We start from the raw sequence: 23,427 nt of genomic DNA, 5'->3' as shown, positions 1-23,427 counted from the left end.
GGTGAAGACAAGTTGCCTGTCTTTGTAGCTCTGCGTGCCACTCCACTGCAGAATGAGCTGAGGATGCCGACAGATTTGCCCTGACACTAGTATTTTGGGAAGACTACATCCACAGACTTTCCCTTCTGCAGTGCTCCAAATGTGACTTAATAGAAACTTCTATTTGTTCCAACACTGAATTTTAGAATTTAGTTTAGTTTAGTTTTTTGTTTGTTTGTTTGTTTTTTGTTTTTCCTAAAGAGTTCAAAGCTCTTCCTACATTCTCCTTTCAGATTAGGAAAAAAATATAGAACTCTTAGTTCTTCCTTATGGTGAAGCTTGGTTATGGTGAAGCTGAACTATAATTCTGTCCTCTAAATTAACAGGGAGGGTCAGTTTCAGACAAATAGCTGCGTGCAAGGTCTGGATCTCTGTGCAAGAGGCATACCCTTAAAGAAGGTATGAGCACAATGAACCAGAGAGAAATATACACATGGCTCTTTCCCTCCCCCCACTCCAAGGTTCCTTCCGCTCTGCCTGCAACCCTACATTTTTCCTTTTGTTTTTTGTTTATTTTGTATTTTTAAAGATTTATTTATTTATTTTACGGAGAGACCGGGTGGGGGTGGGAGGTTAGGGCAGAGGGAGAGAATCATCAAGCAGGCTTCCTGCTGAGTGCAGAGCTTGATGTGGGGCTCGATGCAGGGCTCGATCTCACCACCCATGAGATCACGACCTGATCTGAAACCAAGAGTTGGAGGTTTAACTGACTGAGCCACCCAGGCGCCCCTCCACATTTCTCTTTTTAAAACTTAGAATGAAAAAGTAGAGATGGTCTGTGTTATGTAAGAGCATGTTATTATGCAGTCTGCTCTAATTCCACAAAATGAAATACAGGACTCATATTTTCCAGAAGCACTGGGATGTCAAAACAAATTTAGAGTTCTGTGAGGATTACAAATGAACCTTGAAGCAAAGGTCTTTCTTTCAGTTAAGCATTATCATTAAGGATATGAGTTGCGTGACTAATATTGATCAAAAAACATTTAATTCATGCTTTTATTATTTCAGATATTGATTACTGGGATGCCTGTTTTGTTAGGTGGTCCAATAATCTGTTCATTTGATTCTAATCTGTTCAAATTGCAATCGCATGCCTGGATGATAAGAGCCCAACAACTGAAGCATGTCCCACCTTGTTCAGTTTCTCGGTCACTGATTAACAGTTAAAATTTGGATTAATTTAGGTATGACATGGTGTGAATTTATGAAAGGTATTCCACTTTCTTTTTCTCATGAAATTTCAAATATATTCTATATTCTTCAACAAAATAGCTTTAAAGGTTAAATAAGCAGTGTAAAAATTTATTTTTCTGTCCTAAGTCACTAGACTTCTTCCATGTCCCATGAAACCTTTCCAAAACGTAGTTAAAGCTCAAAGGTTCAAAATAATTTCTTAAATGTTTACCCCCTTGCCTTTATAGATTGGCCCGGATGAACATTAGTCTGTGCCCACGTGATCAGGGTGAAGTTGGGCTAGGCCAGCAGATTTAGTTCTCTCTTTCACCACTATTTATTATAAAGACCCAACACATAGTCCCATCCTCACTTGTAAACCCATTTTACTCACAAAGTACTGAAAATTAGGATCTTCCAATCATTTCTGGCTATAAAGTGATATAGGTACAATTTCAGATGATGAGGAATCTGTTTAGATAAGCAAAAGGGTACTTTCACGGACCTTCATGTTTAGGCTCAAAAGTCTTTTCTCTTGGATGACGACTCAGACCATAAGTAAAACCAACTCATTTACCTTCTGCTTTCAAGTGTAGGTTAAAATATTAAAGAGTTTGTGTCTCATTGCTCTTCTGACATTCTGCCCTACTGACCCCTTGCATTGTTTAAAGATCACTCAATTACCTCATGGACACAAAAAGACCTGAAGGAAACAAAGAAGCCAACTGAGTGTCTACGTAGATTTATTTTTTTTTTAACTCAAAGCATAGAAAGTCAAAGCACTTTTTATTTTAATAACAGTTTGGGGACAAAAAAGGCTTTTGAGTTCCAAAACTTTGGTTTAATTAAAGGGACAAATTCCATCAAGTTTATCTATAAAGAAAGAATGTAAGAAGATTTCGGAGTTAGTGTTTCAGCCCCAAAGGAGACCATTGTAACAGAATAAATAATGGTGGTGGGGTGTCTTTGACGGAAGTGTTTTGGGAGAGAAGAGTCATTTAGCAAATTATTGCTGTGGGTCAGAAAAAGAGGTCTACCTCTTGAATGCCCCATTCTGGGGTCAAATCCCTAGTTTGAAGGAGATCTCCAAGCAGAAATCCGTATCTTGCTTCTTGAGGTGAGGGCTGGTGATCCAAGCACAGAAGTCAATGGCATGTAAATATTAACAGAAGGTTTGGGAATGGATGGAACTCCCACCCTATTTCTCCCAAAGTCAGAAAAGAACAATGCCCCTGAATATCATCTATATTTTAATATCATGTAAAGAAAGATAAACCCACAGAAATCGAGACACAGGAAAGCACAGAGAAGCTACAGGAAAACAATATTTCAGAGAAGATGGTGATCTACAGTGTCAAATGCTGTAGAAAGATTAAGGACTGAGAATTTGCTTCACATTCAGAACAAACAGGCAGTGGATGCCTTTAGCTAGAGGGGCTTCCATGAAGTGGCTGGAGTAGAATTTAAATCATAGTGGGTTGAGGAGTGTTTGGGAAGGAAGAACCCAACAAATGTAGACAAACCCTTTGAGAAGTTCAGCTGTAAAAGAAGAGATGAAAGAGTATGTAAGGAAGATGAAGGTTTTGTTGTGTCTTATTTTTTTTAAGGTTGGAGAAGTTAGCATCCCTGGACACTCTGATGAGAAGGATCTAGTAGAGATGAAAAGGTGAAAAGTACAGGAAATAGAGCAAAGCATGCATAAAGCAAGCACCCCCAAAATATGGAGGTGAATAAGGTGCAGAACACAGGTGGGAAAACCTCTTATATTTTAACCTGGGGAAAGGTGGAACACATGAACACAAATGGACAATTAAAAAATATGTATGTAATAAGTCACCGATATTTGCAATGCCTTATTCTCACTCAGAAAAAGGATACTTTGCTTGCTGAACTATCTAGGACTTGTGCTGACTGAGGTTAGGGGCGGGAGGAAAATGGCACACACCAAGATAGACTAGTCTGTTCTACCTATGAAGGAATGAGATCAGACAGACAGGAGTAAGATGAGGTGAATTAATGTGAGGGCAGGGGAGGAGTCAGAGGAGGAGGACAGAAAACAAGGATATATATCTTTCTTGGCTTATGATAGGGTCACATCTTAATAAACCCAGAAGTTGAAAATACCATAAGTCAAAAATGCATTTAACACACCGAAGGTACCAAACATCACAGCTTAGCTTAGCCTACCTTAAACGTGCTTAGAACAATTACATTAGCTTACAGTTGGGCAACATCATCTACCACAAAGCCTATCTTGTAATCAAGTGTTGAACATCTTATAATAATTTATTGACTACTGTACTGAAAGTGAAATACAGAATGCTTGTAAGTGTATTGGTTATTTACCCTTGTGATCACATGGCAACTGGGAGCCCAGCATCACAAGAGTGTGGTACCACATATCCTTAGCCTGGGAAACAATCAAAATTCAAAGTTTGGTTTCTACTGAATGCATATTGCTTTCACATCATTGTAAAGTCACAGAATCGTTAAGTTGAACCACCCTAAGTCAGGGACCATCTATAAATTGATAGCTGCCATGAGGAGCCAGACTTCGGAGAGAAAGACGTATAAAAACGATTTTTAGGAAATCTGGCTATGTGTTCAGGGATTAGTTCCCCTTTTGGTCTTGGTTGACTCCTCAAGAAACTTTCAGCAAAGACCTCCATTGTCTTCCAAGGCTTTCTGGAGTCAGATTTGACTTTCACCGTGCTGAATGGTCCTCAAGGCAATTGGTTTCATTTGGGTTATGCAGGTAATCGATCTGGTGGCAGGAAGTTGAAATCCTGCATGCTGAGATGTGAGGCTATCTACTGATGTGAAAAGTCTTCAAACAGGTGTTGGAGAGAATGTCAGTAATATATTAGGAAAACACATAAGGATCACTGAGCTATACTAAGGGGTCCAGTTGAGATTGGAGGTCATAAATTCATCACATCATCAATCTGGACAGTGGTATGATTTTCTCAAGCAGTGCTTGGCAGTCCGGTTGTAAGCAGGAGAAAGCACACAACTGCATTGACTAGGGATGGTATTTATTTGGCCTGGTAGGCACCAAGGGCTGGCACAGATCTGTTTTGTTCATTTCTAAGGACCTAATACTATAATGCCTGACAAATAGGAATCACTCAATACATCTCTATTGAATGGATGACTGGGAAATCTGAAAATATTGGTAAGAGGGTGGTTCAAACGATAGGCCATAGTATTCACACCAAACAGGGAAGGCATTGACAAAAAGAGGGGTTAAAAGGGGAACCTTAAGGGGACAAAAAGTTCCTACCTTCAGGTCTGCCAGTCACATGAACAACATCGCCTACTCAAGAAAGTACTTCTGAGTCTTAAGCACCCCCTGGTGGCTGATCCAACAAGCTATTAGGCCCAATGGTCGGTCTCCTTTATTTTTTACTCCTTAAGAGCGACATGTGCATTCTCACACACTCTTCTTCTCAATGTCAGAACTCCCTTAATTTCCCTTCGTGCAATACCTTTCTCACCCATTCTTCAAGCCTGCTCTTTCTCCTCTTTCACTTTTGTCCCACCTACCTTAGGTACATCCTTCTTTCCTTCTCCCCCTTTTGATCTCATCCTCATTCCCTTTCTTTTTTCAATGGGTGAAAACAATTCTGGTCATGACAGGTATTATTAAAGGTAAAATTCATGAAACAAGGACAAGGAAATCCCTACATTTCGAAATTAAAGAAATCAAAGTCTCTTAAAGCCAGTGAAAGTGGACATAAATTTTAAAATAGCCACATCCATACTACCTTGTAATTAAGCTGCACTTCTCTAAATACTGGCATCCAAAACATTTTCCATTCTTATGGTATTGCTTGTGTTTTAATTATTAACATAAAGTCTTTTTGCTATCAATTTTTTATTGCAAATGTACATGACTTCTACTATAGGATGACTTGTGTAGACTTCTGAAAAGTAACTCAAAGATGTTTACAACATTGTTCCGATAAAGGATTTGCAAATGAGCATTTGGACCACAACCTATTTGCCAGTCCACAACCATTTGGTTTGGCATAGTTTTGATTCCTGCTTGAATTTCCTGAAAAATCACAATAGATTATTTAAGGAATAACAGTTGTCAAACTTTCTGACACTTTCTGACAAGTCATAATGAACGGTTAAGTTCTGAAAGGTCAACCAGCTATCTTTTGGCTTCCATCTCCTCTTTAGAACCAAGCTATTTTGAGAATTCCCATTCCTCATGCTCTTTTTCTTCCCAACCCTGACACTATTTGTATCCTCTCGGTGGCATTTTTTTTTTAACTCAGGAAAACTTAAATAAGTTCCAAGATTGCAGAAGAGCCTTATTATTTGATGATTGTGGGTCTTGTCTGGGAAAAACTCCAAACATAGATTTGCCATTTTAAGCAATTCCTTTGAATTCTCACTCTATTGTCAGCAATAGTCCTATATTATTGGTTTATTATTGATTTTTTTTCCTTCCCTTTACATAAGTTAACTAGGCACTCCAATTTCCTCTTCTCTCTTCTTATGTTTTCTTGGTTTATAAGTCCCCGAAGAACTGCATTGTTTCAGCTTTTTGGGGGTTCAGAGAACAAACAAGCCCCCCCCCCCGCCAACACACACACACAAACACACACCTGACCTTGCCATTATCAAAAACCCATAATCTTTTCCCTCAACACTATGGTTATTTCTTCTTTATAATATTCTTCTTCACCTTACTTTAATAAAATCAGCTGCCACATTCTGTCAATTTTCCCTTTAAAATATATTTCAGATTCATCCTTTTCTGTGTGTTTCCACCGGCACCATCCTGCCTCAGGTCATATTCTCATCAAAGGTTCTGTTACAGACTCCTAGCGAGCTTTCCTGCTACCCTCCTCATTCTCTCCCCATGCCCACCTCCATGCCCAGCAGGCAGTTGAGTCCATACCGTGACTTATCCTGCTTACACTCCGTGAAGGAGAAGAGCACCGCCTCTGCACTAGGCACCTCTCCTTCTCACAGTCCTGCATGATGAGTGTTACTTTCTTCATTTCACATACGAGGAAACAGACTCTCCCAGAGGTTAAGTATTTTGTCCAAATCACTAGCTCTCAAATCTGAAGAGAGGAGAATCGTCTTTGTTGGAGCAGGAAAATAAAGCATTTGCATGGCTAAGATTTGATATTTAATCTCTTCAAAATCAAGAAAGTAGACAGACTTGCAATTATTACCATATCAAGGCAATGGTTTTCAAGAAATGGGATTTATACGAGAGAAGTATAATCCACTAGTCTGCTCTCAAAGACTTTATAATCTACTTGGTTAGAGTATGTATCTAGAACATGCTGGATACATAGCACGTGCTAAATAAATACTTGCTCAAGCCAGGACCAAGAAATGAAAGGAGAGTCCTTGCTACTTTTATTTTGGCTTGCCACTAATCACATTGTTTAGCCACTCAATGCTTCTTAATATAAAATGCTCTCTATGACACTTCCTCTTGACCTGGTCCCAAGGAATATCAGAATAATACAATGTTAGGAAAAAAGGCGTTGAGATTACTGGGCTGCCTTCCAACCCACGGGCCTATTTATTTTTTCCTAACTACAAGATAATTATTGCTGGATATTATTATGGGATTTTTCCATATGTCCTTTAGTTAGGACAGTGATGACCCAAAGCAGCCTTTTAATGTACTCTGGTCTTCTGCCAGCTTACCTCATTCTACCACTTTGCCTTTGGTTTTTATTTTTATGACTATTCAAACTTCCCATTCCCTAATCAATACCTCATTTGGCCACTGCTACTGTTGACTACATACCTTGACAAAGACTCCTTGGAAAGGGTCTTTTTTGCTTGCGGCAGGCTCATTTGAAACGAGCTCTTGCTATGTTCATCATTTTGGCAAACAAGGACAAGTTCAAGGAAATTGGAGGCCAAACTTGACAGAGCACTGGGTGCAGCTGCTGGCCCAGCTGTGCAATGATTCTCAACTGGTCCATTACCTCCAAAACTCAACTATTCAGCACAGCCTTCCCTAGTCCAGCACTCCTGTCGGTCTAATATATTTGGCAACAGCCATTATTTCAGAAATGAATGCTCATGTGTATTTATAGCAAATCGCATGCCTGCTCTATCAACAATTAAAGAGATTAGGATTCAGCAGACATATTCCTCTAATTAGGACAAGATGGAAGACATAATATATAGAATGCTGCAGTTTGGTCAAGGTTTATTCTTTCCTAACAAGACTGCCATGCTGCTTTTCATCAGTCACACATCCATTCTCTCTAGGGCCACCCTGCCCCCTACAGAACACTCACTTCCTGTGTCTGTCCCATGGAATTTTCAGTCAGGGGATTCTGTTTGGCGCTGACACTTCCAGTTTCCCCTACCCCCTCCTCAAACCACACTTTAGGCTCAGTGGACTGTTTTAAGGCTTGTTTTGAATAACATGTGGACAGCACCATGTGGCCACTAATTTCATTCAGTTACGCCCTTCCCTTGGAGCCGGGGAGTATGTTATATGCTCACACTTATGTAGTCTTTCCTCTGAACTCAGCGTCTGGGCCATAAATTCCATCTTGCTTCACTCTTACCCATGCATTATTTAAGCCATCTTCTCGGGGAGCCAGCATGAGAATTTCCCTCAGAGTAACAATCAGCAGGCGCTTTACGCACTGTTTTAACGGAAAATGTAAGATATCTCAGAGAGTTCCACCCATTTGCAGTCTTGATAATGAAATATGATAATCTAATTTGGTAAAAATAAACTGTGAAATCAGAGATTTGAGGCAAAAACTTTAAAGATGCAATTCAGACGAGCAATCAATGCGTATTCAGCTTCTGTACCATCTCAGCTTTCTCCCTGTGCAGATGCTTAAGTGATGCTAAATTAAATAATTGACAAATTTTTAAAACTGCTGGAAATTACCATCTGTATTTAACTTTGGAATATAAAAAGGTCCATAGAAAACACCCTTTATGATTATTTTGTCTAATAACAGATATGAAACAATACAAACATCCCAGTCATAAAATATAATGCGTTCCGAGCAGTCTGGCTTACATATTCAAACACAGTTTTTCAAAACAAAAGACCACAGGAGGAACGAAATGCTGGGTTACCAATGCATTTTTTTTTTAAAATGAATGCCAAAAGAACTGAGTTTTTAGTTTAAAATCCACCTCTCTAACCCCTCACCCCCCAAAAAAACAAAAAACAAAAACACCAAACTCACCCACAGGCTTCCTATAGACAGTAAGGATAACCATCACTTTTTCACGTTTCTCTCTCTCCTGGATAAACACTGGGCTAAACTGTTCTCTGTTAAGAACTTTATTAGGTTGATATTACATCCATACGAAATGAAGTCTACGACTGTAAATAAACATGCTTGAAGCTTTCATGAAAACACAGAAAGAGAAACAAGCTCCCTGCGTGGGAACACACTGGTAAATACGTGGATAAAACAAGCTGAAACTTACACTAGACACTTCTTCCAGGTCCAGCACGGCAGGAGCCCTAAGGGTACATTCTAGTTTTTTTTAATCCATGTTCTGTTCTTCTCACTGATGGGACTACTCAGGCACATGGTCAAGTTGCAATCAGCTTCTCCCTCAGTGATGTATGAGAGCCGGGCTGATTTATCTTGTCTTTCTGCAGCATATTAGCACTAATGTTTCTGCGTATGCGTCCTACCTTTCTTTAGCCGTAGCCCCGGCTTTATCATTGGTAATCTAAATTAAAGAGCCAGTGAACAGAGCAGGGTTGTTGTTCCCCACCCCTCCCTGTTTTCCATGAAACAATTGCCAGGCAGTCATTCCCGGACAAGGATTCCACTGTTGATTCTATCGAGCCTCCCCTTCAATATCCCATTGAGACTGGAAGTCAGTCGCAAAAGGATAGGTCCAAGGAGACTGTCTTAGTTCAAAGGTCTATTTATGATTTATCCTTTAAAATGGTACAAATGACCTCAGGAAATAGGAGGGAGGGCTGTCATTTGCCAGTTTTTCAGCCCAGAATACAGACTTGACACTGTTTGCAAAAACAGAGTAACCTGATACCCCACTTGCTGCCCACAGAGCAGTGCACCTTTTGCTGACATTTTTGTCTGAGAAATCTTTCATTTTCCACCCATGTTTGTTTTACATATGCATCCTTCAGTGTTAATTTTAATGAGAAATATGAGTGCTATGATTTAGCAAGTTACATAAAAGAAGCACAAAATCTACAAAAATTGGGGGGGAATCAATCAAACAAATCGTTATTAACCTTGTTATAACCTGTCAATAAATAGCAGCTGAAGCAGGAGCCAAAGACTGTATTTATTTCAGGAGTTGTCGATTCCTTGCTTTAAGACACATTTAGAATTTTCTCAATCTCCACAAATGTTTGGGAAGAAGAAACACGTCAGAGTACATTTTCATATGAAAGTTTTTAATCTCTCGAAAATTTTGCTCTTTTAGCAGCATCTCAATGCTTTTAGCCCAGATTTTCATGATTACTGAAATAATATTAGGTTTGTTTTCTCATTTTAAGCAGCATAACTTTTTAACAGCTGTTAAGTAACAAAATTTGGTGGATAATAAAGCATAACAAGTTTCGTCTTTATTTTTGTGTATTTTTGCTAGGAGAAAACATGATTGTTTTCATAATTATAAACACGTATTTTACATCTTTAATTTTGCTTTTTAAAATCAATAAATCATGACATCCATTTCCATATAGGCATAAAATACAGACCTGGAATTTTTAGTAGCTTTTTGATACCTAATTCCCTAATTCCTTGATACTTGTATTGCTTTAATTTTTCATTATAAAAATAAAATGTCTCTTTTCAAATATGCAAAATACTCACATTCCGGGCCCTTGACCAAAAAAAAAAAAATCAATCTCTAACTTTCCGCTTCTCAACATTCTTCAACATTGCAGTTGAGAGAAATAAACTTAGGAGTTCTGCTTGAAGACTATCTGGGGTATCAGTTCCTCTAGATTATATCCGTGGGTAAAACTTAAATCATTTATATTAATTTCTATCCTCTAGAACTTGGTTATACCAAACTGCTCCACAAACAGCCAGAGTAATTATTTTAAAAATTTAAATCTGGGCTTGTCACTCCACTGCTTAAAACTCTGCATCGCTTCCGGTTATTCTTAGGATGAAAGCCAAAATCTTTATCATGGCCTTCAAGGACTCAGTTTTATTCATCTCAGAAGATAAGCCCACCTTCCCAGAACTGACTGGCTGGGATTCAGAACCATCAATCTATCAAGTATTGAATCCCCGCTCTTTATTATACAGTTAGCATGAGTATGGTATCTGAACACTGGTGTGGGATGCGAGAGAATTCCGAAAGCAAATTACATAGGCCTTTTCCTTTAGTTTGAAAGTAACATCCTTGAATAAGATTTCACTACAAATCAGCTTACATACTATGGTGAAATCAACATGAAGCAAGCCGGATTCGAAATTGCAAAGTAAAGATAAAATCAAGGGTTAGAGGAATAAGATGAAATGAATCATTTCATGAATGTTAACTGAAACTGACTTAGGCCAGAGGAGGAAAACGGAAACAAGGAGGAAGGAGCAGAAACTCTAAAACAAGTTATACTCAAGCTTGGTCCTATTTTTATGCTTCCAAGGTCTATGATTTGCATTAGCTAAATTAATCTTAGATTTACATTTTTAAAAGCCAACTACCCCATAATTGTGGTCCTGAGTTTCTTCAATAAATAATCTGTGTACATTATATTACTGTTGATATTTCCTTCAAAAGTTCTCTTTATTTTAATCACTAAAAGAACCACATGATAAACTTCACCAGTTTCTAAGTAAGATGGCCCAGAAGCACATCACAAGATCCTGAAAGTATGAGATTTCTCATAACTAAAGACAACATATTAACCAAAACCAACATAATCCTTTAATATAACTTGTGTGTAAACTTATACATAAAATAATGTAAATGCCCAAAGACATGAGAAGTATCCACTGAGTAATGAGATCTTGAGAATGGCCCAACGCATAAGGGATTAACACTGTAAGGCCCCACAAGTGTCCAAGAGTATTTCCTATACTTCCTGCCATTGTCCTAAAAATACATGCCATTAAAGTCTACCCTTGGAAGAAATCCTAAGACTCTGGAACCAAACTGCATGTGTTCAAATCACAGCCCTACCACTTGCCAACTGTATGACCTTGGGTAAGGTACTTAATGTAAAGTGTCTTTCAAATTCATCTCTAAAGTGGGATAATAGAGGTGGCACAGCGGTTAAGTGTCTGCCTTCGGCTCAGGGCGTGATCCCGGCGTTATGGGATCGAGCCCCACATCAGGCTCCTCCGCTATGAGCCTGCTTCTTCCTCTCCCACTCCCCCTGCTTGTGTTCCCTCTCTCGCTGGCTGTCTCTATCTCTGTCGAATAAATAAATAAAATCTTAAAAAAAAAAAGTGGGATAATAGATTTCTGTTTTTGGTCATAAAAGTAACTCAGACCAACCTTCTCACAGATAACAATCATCAACTCTGGATAAAATATTAAAACACAATAGCTATCTGAAGGCACTGAAGAGTGACCAAGAGCAGGCAAGAGCTAACAGTGCAGGGGTGGGGGTGGGTGGGTGGGGATAACACTTGGAAGAATGACTCTTGATAAATTACTCATGTTTTACAGCTTTTTATCTAAGGGGAGACCCAGTCAGTCAGTTTCACATGGTGGCTAGATCTCTGCCCTCTTACTAGCTGAGAAATTAGAGATGACAGCAGCTATAAAACGTGGGAGAAAACCCCAGAAAGAAGATAGCCACAGAGGGGAAACCCCAAATTCACTACATATAATCTGAGCAAATTTCTGACTCCTCCCAATACTACACATGTGTGTAGCAGACTTCAAGTAGTCCAGCTAAAATGACAGGGCTTTCTGCTGCTCTCCTTCACAGGGAAGACAAACTTGGAATTTGACTTCCATTAAATTAACTACATACTAAAACAGAAAATCAACACTCTTTAAAGGTATGTGACATAATTTGGAATCTCTATAACATGTCACTCACAATGTCCAAGGTACATTCCAAAATTACTAGACATGCAAAGAAACAGGAAAACCCATCCTCAAAAGAAAGATAATCCATAGAGACCAACTCTGAGATGATACAGATATTGGAATTAGCACACAAAGATTTTTAAAGCAGTTATTATAACTATGCTAAAGGATATAAAAGAAATTTCAGCAGAGAAGGAGAAATTGTTTAAAAAAATAATTGGAAATTCCAAAACTAAACAAAAAATCTGAAAAGAAAATTCCCTGGATGATCTAACAGCAGATTAGAAAAAAAGGAATAAAAAGTTATCAGTGAACTTGAAGATAGAACAATATAAATTAACCAATTTATGAAAGAGAGAAAAGAACTTAAAGAATGAACAAAGCCTCAGGGTCCAGTGGGATATAATAGCATGTATAATACATGTGTAATTGAAATCCCAGAATGATAGGTGAAGAGAGAAAAAAAGAAAAGAAAAGAAAGAAAACAACATTTGAAAAAATAATAATGCAAATTTGCTAAAATTTGGTAAAAACGAAGATATAAATTTACAAATTTAAAAACCTCTGTGAACCCCAAACAGGATAAATAAAAACAAAACAAAATATAAACCCATGCCAGGGCACATATTCAAACTGCTAAAATTTAAAGACAAAGAGAAAATCTTGAAAGCAACCAGGGGAAAATGGCATATTATTTACAGGATAAACCTGTACTAATTTCTCATCAAAAATAATGTAGGCTAGGACATAGAAGAATGACATCTTTATAATGCCAACAAGAGCAACAGGGGTCAAGCCAGAATTCTATATCCGGCAAAAATATTCTTAGACAATGAAGGCTAAATGAAGACATTTTCAGAAAAACAAAACCTAGAAGAGTTAATTGCCAGCAGATCTGCACTACTTGAAAGGTTGAAGAAAGTTCTACCGGACAAAAATAAATTCCACAAATGGTTATTTGGGTCTAAGGAAGGAATGAAGATCACTGAAAATGGCAAATGGTAAATATGCCGGTGAGTATAAAACACACACACAAACATACACACACACTCATTTGAAATTCTTTAAAAGACATAGACTTTTTCTTTTTCTTAAATTATAACACTCTATCGTGGGACTTCTAACATAATACACGGCAATGGCAGCACAGAGGATGGAGGGGCCAGTAAATGAAGCGAAGCAGTTGCCATGTTCCAATGCTTGACATGAAGCAGCACAGTATTACCTCCAAGTAGAGTGTGAAAAGCTAAAAATATATGTGGTAATCTCTACAGCAACCACTAAAAATTAATGCAAAGAGAGACAATTAAAAAAAAACCAATAGAAAAATTAAAATGGAATTTGTGGTAGCCATGAAGGGTGCCTCACTTGGATCTCCCTCCTAGAAGAAACCTGACAGTCAGCCGTGAGGAGTTAGCTGACAGCATCCAGTGGTAGCACCTTTGGGATCCACTGTGAGTGAATCAAGCCTATGTTCTTTGCAGTTAGCCCCTGACTGAACATGACAGGGATATGCGCAGTCGGCCGATTCTGCCCAGTGCAACACTCATCTATCAGCGATCTTTGACCAAAATCCTCCATCAGGCTGGCAGAGACTTTCTCAAAATCATAATACGGTTTGAGGCTTTTTCTACCTTATCCTCCGTTCTTGCTCCCTCCTTTCACAGATGTCAGATGCCTGCTCTTTTTCTTGCACAGATAACTTCATCTTGGCATCTGCTTCCTGAAGAACCAAACTAATGCAGAATTCTAAAATATATTCAATTAAATCAAAATAAGGCCTGAAAGTAAGGGAGAGGAACAAAAGTAGATGGGATGAAGGGAAAACAAATAGCAAACGGGTAAATCTAAATCCAAACATATAAATAATTATATTAAATGTAAACAGATGAAACACTCCAATTAAAAAATGGAAATTGCCAGAATGGGTAAAAAATTAAAACTCATCTATATGTTCTCCATATCTTTTAATACGTGTAACAGACAGTTTGAAAATAAAAGCATGGAAAAAGAGAAAGCATAAGAAAGCTGGAATGACTATATTAATATCATACAAACTAGATTTTAAGGCAAAGAGTATTACCAAAGAGACACTTCATAATGGTAAAAAAGGCAATTCATCTGAAAGAAGTAAAAATAATAAATGGATATGTGCCTAATAATAGAACATTTTAAACAATATTGACAGAATTACTGAGTAAATAGACAAATCCAAAAATCATAGTTGGAGATTTGAAGACTGTTTTCTCAGTAATTAATAGAACAAGACAAACACACACACACACACACACACACACACACACACACACACACACAACACAGTGAGAACACGGAAGACCTGAATATCACTATCAACTACACTGGCCTAGTTGACATTTATAGTACACTGCACCCAACAACTGCAGAATACACATTCTTTTCAAGTGTACATGGTACGTTCACCAACACAGACAATTTGGTGTGTTACAGACAAAGTCTCAATAAATTACAAATGACTGAAATTCTACCAAAGATGTTTTCTGACCATAATTTAATTAAACTAAAAAGAGTAACAATAAGATATCTAGAAAGCCCCAAATATTTGGAAATTGAGAACACACTTTTAAAGAACTTGTGAAAGAAAGAAGAAATCACAGGGAAAGTATTTTGAAGTAAAGAGTAATGAAAATGCAATATATCAAAATTTGTGTGTCATAGTTAAGTAATTAGAGGGAAATTTATAGCTATAAGGGTTTACAGTAGAAACTATAGGATATCCTTTATCCTATAGGATAAAGGTATAAGAGCAGTGACTCAAGTCTCCACCTGAGAAGCTAGAAAAAAGAACAAATTAAATCCAAAGGAAACAAAAGGAAGTTTAAAAGAGCATAAATCAATGAAAAAAAAACAAAAACAATAGAGAAAATCAAGAAAACCAAAAGTTAGTTCTTTACAAGATCAACAAATTTCACAAATTCCCAGCTAGACTGATCAAGAAAAATTAAAATGAGAGAATAAAAATTGCCAGTATCAGGAATGAAAAAGATGTCTCTAGAGATCTGAATATATTGAAGGGATAATAAGTAACTCTAATAAACAACTTTGCTGTCAGTGAACTTGTAAACTTAGATAAAATGGACAAATTTCTTAAAAAATAGAATTTACCAAAATCAGCACAAGATGAAATTAAAAATCTTAATAGCTCAATCTCTCTTAAAGTAATTGAATACACTATCAAAATTCTTCCTATAAAGAAGACTCCAGGACAAATGGTTTCATGGTGAATTCTATCAAACATTTAAGGAAAAGATAATATTAATCTTACACAAACTTTTTTTCAGAAAATGGAGCAGGATGGAAGCTTCCCCAACTCATTTTATGAGGCCAGCTTAACCCTGATACCTGACAAAGATACTATGAGAAAAGAAAATTACAGCTCAGTATCTATGAATATAGATACAAAAATTCCTTAACAAATATTACCAAATAAAATTTAGTAATATACAAAGATAATCACCCTGTTTGACATCATGACCAAGTAGGGTTTATCTTAGGAATGTAATGCAGTTTTAACATTTAAAAATCAATTATTATAATAGATGTACCACCAGAATAAAAGAGAAAAACCATATAGAATTTCAATATACTCAGAAAAGCATCTGACAAAGTTCAATACCAATTCATGATCAAAACTCTCAGTGGATTAAATATGGAAGGGCGATTTCCTCAATCTACAGTTATAATCTTATTTAATGGTGATATATTGAATGCTTTTCCCCAAGATCAGTAACGAGAGATGTCTACTCTCACCAATTCTATTCACCCAGTGCTGGATGTCCTAATCAGTACAACAAGGCAGGAAAGATCAATAAAAGGCATAAAGGTTAGAGAGAAAGAAATAAGACTCCCATTTTCTGCAGATAACATAATTGTTTAGATGAAAAAATCACAAGGAAACTAAAATGCGATAATGGTACCTACCTCATATAGTTGTCATAAGAATCAAATAAGTTTAAATTTGAAACATGTTTAGAACTGTGCCTGACACATAGTTAGCACTGCATAAGCATTAAGCAAAATTTAAAAATGCATATACCTAAATATAAAATCTGGAAGAGTTACATATTAGCTTATTGACAATGAGTATATATTTATTCATCAGAATAGCTAATAGAGAGCTACTTTAAGGAATAAAGTTATCTTCATTCTGGGAACCAGGTTATGAAAAAGTTCAGGGCAAGTAACACCAGGCTGCCTAGAGAATGGCCAATTCTCACTACCATTCCTAAAACAGAAAGAAAAAGTATGGTACATACTACTGAGTTACTGCTCTTCTATGATTTATTGTGTCTACATAGTTACACAAACAACTCCAGCTGTTTTTAACGAACGCATACCTTGCCGTGATCTATAAGTATTCTCACAGCAGAATATCTACGAAAGGCATTTAAGTAAAAAAAAAAAAGTAGTTGGCATAATTGTATTTACAGTATAATTCAGTTTTTAAGGCAAAAAGATAGGCATATATGATAATTGCATTGATATGTGCATAGGAAAATGCCTGGGAAATAGCCAAATAGACGTGTTAATAGTGGATAGCCCCCCGAGAGTGAAAGTAAAAAGGAGTTTCATTTTTTTACTTAACATCTTTTGTATATGGTTTGAATTTTTAATAATATTTATTGATATTTTTACTTTGTAAATTACAAAATAAGATAAAATCCCTTACTAATGCCAGAAAATATATCAACATTTACAAGTCACAATGTTTAGAGTCCTTTTTTTTCCTAAGTCAAACAAGAGGAAAAGAATTCTTCTTTTGTGTTCTTTAAACAAAGGTAGCATTTTATTTTAGACATCAAGAGCATATTCCAGATACTTGCGTCTCTAAGATCCTTCAGCATCCCCACCTCTCTCTACCCTAAGTGGGAGTGGGAAGAGTTACAAACCCAGGCAAGGTCAAAGGTTCAGTGTGTGGGCACAGGTGGGCTCATCAGAATTGAGAGCATGATAATGCAGTAGGCTTGATGCCCCTGTGAGCCAACCTGCTTCACTCTAATGCATACCTTCTCACTCCACCTGGACTCCAGGAATTGGCTTCCTGAACTCCCACACCTGGATGCATAGAGACTGTGGGTAGGAATACAGATGAGAGATAATCCATTTCCACTGAAAGCACACAATTTTAATTAGAATGACCTTAAAAAATCTCTAGTTCTTCTACAGACAACCGCTTTCCACAAAAGGAAACAAGTCCAGGGAAGTAACCTGCCCAAGGTCATGGGGTTACTAAGTCACCACAGCAGGACCCCTGAGCATCAGGATAGCATCCTTCCTGTTACGACAGGGAGAAGGTCTAAAAGTGCATGCCCTATTAATGGTGGACCAGGGGCTGTACCTTCATGAACAAAGAGAGAAGAGTAGGGTGCAGGCCCAACCAGGCTCAGAAAGGAGCGATCTTCCTGCCTTTATCATAGACCTTTAAATTGGAGTGCAAACATCAAAAACTGGCTCTGTTATTCATTTACTTTCATTACTAGTGTTCCATAAGATGCATATGCACTTTCTCTACAAATAATCCATTAGTACAAAAGAGAGAATGTTTCCTATTTGAGATATGCCTTCTGGCCACATCATTCAGAGATGCTCTTAGTACATAACTAACACTAATGAAGGGCTCTTGTTAGAATGTTTTCCACATTTTGGTTATAGGCAATAGGAAAGCTGGAGATACTTAAATTAATGCAACGTGTTCTATTATGCTCTATCAAATTGTTTTTTTTATAGTGGGAACTATGAGTCAGTTTCTAAAGTTTAGGAACTCGGGATTTACTTAAAATCAATAAATCAGAAACTGATTCAATCAAATTATCCTGCAAACTTGTGCAGAACCATGAAGAAATCCCTCATTCCTCCATGCTAAAAAAAGAAAAGAAAAGCTCCCAAAGAACAGTCAAAATAACACTCCCAAAGATTATGAGCTAAGACCCATACTTAAAACCTAAAGTAATTGATAAGCAAATAAAAAAATCATTCTTACCTATTTATCAATATAAATTCTCTGAACTCTCCTATAGGTGGTTATTTATTAACACTGATAAATGGTTGTAACACCCTCAGAATAAAATTGTTGCCTTTATTCAATATCACATTTTTTCCCACTATTAACAGAAAGCCTTTCCACAAATTATTTTAAGTTCCTCACATGCACTAGAAATGTTATATATACCCTCAAGTCTGCAAGAACACATGTTGGGGTTAAGGAGAGGCATACTCGCATTCGTTACAAGAAGCTAAAAGGAGATGCATAAGGGGCCGTTTCTGGCTGGACCTGAATGCTGCTCACAGTCATTAAATTGCCCCCTCACCCCGACATTTCATTACTAATGATTTTCTGATACTGAAGCTTTTTAAAACTTTGATCTTTTGTGAAAACTCAGGAGGATGATGCAAACCTACCAGCTGAACAAACAGACAAGAGCAGAAAGACCACTGCCTTAGCATTTGCCACAGAAAGTATCATCTGCCCTGACTTCACCCCAGTGTTTCATTAAAGTGGTGTCTTTCAAAATATGCAAATGACAGTAATAATTTGAACAAACAAATGAATTAGGTGAGCTTCTATAGGCAATTTACTCAAGGTAATTAAGAATGCTAAATAAACAAATTATTATTTTAAATGGCAAGAAAGCTTTAATTAAACTTGATTTCTATACTTAAAATGAAATTACTAACTCAACAGAAAGGATCCAGTGCAAATTAAAAGCAAAGTGTCAAGAAGGAGAAAAAAAAGAATGTACCCTCTGACTTTCGATTCACAAGATTAGTACCAGGTGTCACTGCATTTTCACTGGAGCTGGCTCAGAGAGAAGTATCTCTGTATGTGAATTTAGAATTGATAAAATGTATTTGAGGTGCCTCAAGCATGAGCACGTTTTAAATGGCAAAGATGCTAAGCAAAAATAGAATCAACCCGAACCCAAGGTAATTTCTCTCCAACTAGCATCTCAATCTTTCTCTGCCAATAAGAAATGGAACCCAGCAGGCTAGGGTTCATCCAGGGATGAAGAGTCCTTCTCTAATGGGTAGAGGGACACGTTAGTCCATAGTAGACCCTCCACAGTAGTATGATGGCCACCAGCCATGAAGTGCATTTGTATGATCGATCAAACCAACAGGCCCCAACCAATGACCGTGAAAATAAAGGAAAATCTCCACAGTTATCCCAAGATGGAGAAGGCTAAAACATTGTCCTATTAAAGTAGATAACACATATGTATTTAGTCCTACAAAATAACGTAATCTTAAAAATAATTATAGCCTATTAATAAAGCTTCAAATAACCTTCATTAATCTCCAAGACTAGACATTTCCATGTCTTTTCCCTTTTTAATGCTTTGTCCCAGTAATTTTAATGGGACTCTGATTAGACCCCAGCCACCAGAAGTGGCAAGAAGTAGAGCCCTCAAGAACCACCTGTTTTCTTCTCCACATGAAACACCTTGCCTGGTGGAGCCTCCTGGGTCTTCCCTCTTCCACCTTCAGCCCAGTGTCCCACAGGAATACACAGGATGTGTCCTGTCCCCTTCACTCCTGGCTTTCTGGTCAGGCAGGATGACCCAGGGCAGGAGTCAAGGAGGAAGCTAAGAGCATGAGCCGGGTGGTGGCAGAACAGAGCAGGGAGGGGCCACGAGACAGGCTGGAGAAGCCATTCTAAGTCACTACCTTTGGCATCTGGGCCTGGTCACCCTGCCATGCAAGACCATTTTCATATTGTTTCCCTAAATAGTCTGCCTGGAGAATGGCCCTAGGGATATTATTAAAATATCAATGACAGTGATAAGAAGTTTATGTCAAGCCTGTGTTCCAAGGAGTGGAGAGAATTTCAGATTACTGTGTTTTCTCTTGTGTACTTGTGCCTTCACTCTGGAGAGGCAACCATGTAACTGCTGACTCCAACTAGAGAGGGAACAAGTATGTCTAGAAGTCAAGAGATCTGAAGAGGCCAGTTGTCCCTAATTCTTCTATTTGCTCCTTCATCCCTTCCTGCATTCATCAGTAAGAGTCATTCATTCATCATTCATTTCTACACTCAAGGCATATACAGAGACACCATGCTATCCCCAAGTTGCTCACATCCCAGAGATAGAAGAGACATCAAACAAAATGTGCTGGAAACTCAGGATGAAATGGGAGCACCTCAGAGGAGCATCAAATATTTGAGGAGTGAGAAGTTCAGGGCAGGGTGGGGGGGACAGAGAAAGCTGCCAGTGACCAAACATCGGTCCCAATAGAATGTGTATGCTCCTCTGACCCACCAGAAGGGGAGCTGTGCACGGTGTGAAGACAGCTTTGTCTCTCGACTTAGAGCAGAAACTCCCAGAGCACTGGCACATATCCCTTGTGTCTAGCACAGAGCACGGCAGGGTGTGAGGTCTCAACATACATTTGCTGAATAAATGAATGATCTAAGAATCTGAATCTGCCCTGGGGACTTGTGTTGGACAGAACCTTAGTGAGTGGGCATATTAGAGGACATCCAATAACATAACCCTCTAGAATTTGCAGACAAGAAACTTCCTCTAAAATGTTTGCACAGAGTCGCAGAATTGCACAAAGAAAGTGTGTGGGGTCCACAAAATGTTTGCAAGTGAATGGGTAGATAAAAGGTGGTACATTCAATCAATGGAATACTGTAATGAAAAAAAAAAAAAACTACCGACATACACTACACCATGGATGAATTTCAGAAACCGGATATTCAGTGAAAGGAGCCAGAAATGGAGACCACATATCACATGATTACATTGATAAGAAATGTCCAGGAGAGGCAAATTTGTAGAGATGGAAAGCAGATCTGTGATTGCCCAGGGATGAGGGTGGGATATGATTAACTATAAATGGCCATGAGGGATCTAAGCAGGAGGATGAAACTGTTCTAAAACCGGATGGTGGTGATAGTTGTGCCACCTCGTAAAGATTCCCATTGAATTATACACTCGAAATGGGTGAATTTTATGATATATAAATACACCTCACTACAGTTGTTTTAAAAGCTTTGCAAAGGGAGTCATAAATTATAGGTTTGCCATCATGCTGTTATGAGGGGACTGCTATGTTGTTGGAAAAAACAAAGACAGGAGTCAGCTCAGAGTTGAAAAGAACCCCCAGCTCCTAATTCCCAACCTCAGGGACCTTTCTAAAAAATACCTGCTCACTGGTTGCCAGGGCTGGAAGGAGGGGGGAACAGCTAAATGGGTATGTGATTTCCTTTTGGGGTGATGAAAAAGTTCTGGAAGGAGATAGTGGTAATGGTTGCAAAACATGATGAATGTACTTAATGCCAATGAATTGTATGCTTAAAATGGCTCAAATGGTCAGTTTTATGTTTATGCATTTTACCCAAAGTTGTGGCCATGTCTGAGGAATATTTCCACATTTCCCTTTCATTTGCCAAATCCATTCCCTGGTAGCCACAGGGGGGCCAGCTGTTGTCCCTTGCCATCTCATGGCAGGATGTCTTAGTCCAGGTGACAGCATAGCTCTAAGAAATCTGTTTGCTGTACTCTATTACCTTTTCCCTGATTGCCAAACATCAGATATTAATTAAAAGAAAAAATCTGGGCCTGGTTTGCGTGTTAATCCTGCCCACTTGAAACTGGTTCGCATCATTCACAACAACACAGGCAGGGATGTTCCCTGAGCTGTCAGGCCATTCATTAAGTGTTGCTACCATGGCTTCCTGCTCCCTGAAAGTGTAGGAGGCAATGACTTCTCCTGTCCTGGATTGAGCCGTGGCGTATTACGAAAGACTTGCTGTTTGTCAGAAATACTTTAGGTCCATAAAGCTCTAAGACTCCCTGTTCCCATATAATTCAAAGCAGCTCTAGCCTGGCCTGCAGTGACTTCCACATGATCCTTACAGCAAATGCCCTGAGTCACTATCGTCCACGATGATTCCTAGAGTACTTTTTTCACCAATATCATTTGCACTGGTATTCCTATCAGACTATCTATAAAGCTGGTTAAAATGTTCTTTCCTTCTTCCCAATAAGAAGACAAGTTGCTAGCGAATTAAAGTTTCCCAAGGATGCCAATTTATTTAGGGCTAGAACCAGGGTCTGAACATGCTTAGTATTCATATGTTTGATCGGTGGTGTACATAGAAAGTAAGGATTATCAGCTACAAAATATTTTCTACCTCAGAGATGACATTAAATTGATACTTTCATTTTGAGATTGGTTAAAATATGCCTGCAATTGAATGGAGTGGAAAAAAAGAAACAAAACCTCAGCCTTCCATTTATGAAATAAAATTTGGAGAGCAAGTACTAAATGCCAAATGTCTATAAGAACTCCTCAGAAGAATTACTTTTTTGCTGCCAGCCAAAACTCAGAGGGACACACTGTGGCTGAATTTTTTAATTGTGCTTTTTAGATGCTGGATAATTTTCTGACTATTAAAGACAATCATAGCCAAGCCTAACAATAAAAGTAATTGAATCTCATGCTTGAGAGCATACAGCTGATTCACCATGGGGTGTAGGAGAGGAAGGAGGCAAATAAGGGGAGGTGAGAAGTCCAGAAGTAATTTTCGCTCCATGAAAAGCAGAGGCTGCCTTCACAGTAGAAAAGCGTGAGATGGAAGTGTGTCCTTATTCTCCAGACCTATTCTCCCGTGTGGCATCTGAAAACTATGAACATGCCTTACATACTGAACCCCAGCTTCTGCCCCGGGTCTCACAACCCCAGCTTAGGACGTTGAGATGAGATTTGCAAGAGAGGACAGGGTAAGGCCACAGCCATTCTTCCCTTGGGAGGCTGTCCCTGCTCCAAGTCTCCCCAGGGGCTGGGCAAGACGGAGCACGCAGACTTATTCGGCAGCATGCACTGACCAACCATAAAATACAGCCTCACTTGTATCTACGAGAAGAGTCTTTGCTTTACATATATATCAACTGCATTCAGCCTCAAAGATGAAGCTTCTTCTACGTGTAAGGCAAATAACACAAACGCTACACAAGCCCTGCCTTGAAAGGATTAACAATTTAATGGCAAAGTACTAGCTGCTGTCACATATAAGCTAGCCAGCCACCTGGTGTCAGAACAAGAGCTATTTCTGTAGATATTAATTAGTGCACAGATTTCAAGATTTAGTTGGTGGTCACAGAGAAGGCCTTCACAGATTGGCCTTTACAGAGAAGAGATTCTAGTATAGGACAC

At 38.3% G+C, this 23,427-nt stretch overlaps 1 protein-coding gene across 9 annotated transcripts in view; it reads right to left on the bottom strand.

Moving 5' to 3' along the window:
* The window catches only part of RAPGEF4 (Rap guanine nucleotide exchange factor 4), a 273,452-nt gene that overhangs the window by 159,203 nt on the left and 90,822 nt on the right, over positions 1 to 23,427 (bottom strand). For 2 of the 9 annotated variants that reach the window (XM_026492549.4, XM_057318663.1), the window contains exon 1: positions 8,671 to 9,372. The exons of the other annotated variants lie outside the window; for them this stretch is intronic. The gene's annotated coding sequence lies outside the window, so the exon portion shown is untranslated. Of the gene's footprint in view, positions 1 to 8,670; positions 9,373 to 23,427 lie in introns of those variants that run through there. 9 annotated transcript variants of the gene reach the window in all.

Source organism: Ursus arctos, unplaced genomic scaffold, assembly GCF_023065955.2.
Source record: "Ursus arctos isolate Adak ecotype North America unplaced genomic scaffold, UrsArc2.0 scaffold_1, whole genome shotgun sequence".
In the NCBI taxonomy this organism is placed as follows: Eukaryota; Metazoa; Chordata; class Mammalia; order Carnivora; family Ursidae; genus Ursus; species Ursus arctos.
Note: the sequence above shows the minus strand (reverse complement) of the source record. Positions and strands in the feature narration are given on the sequence as shown.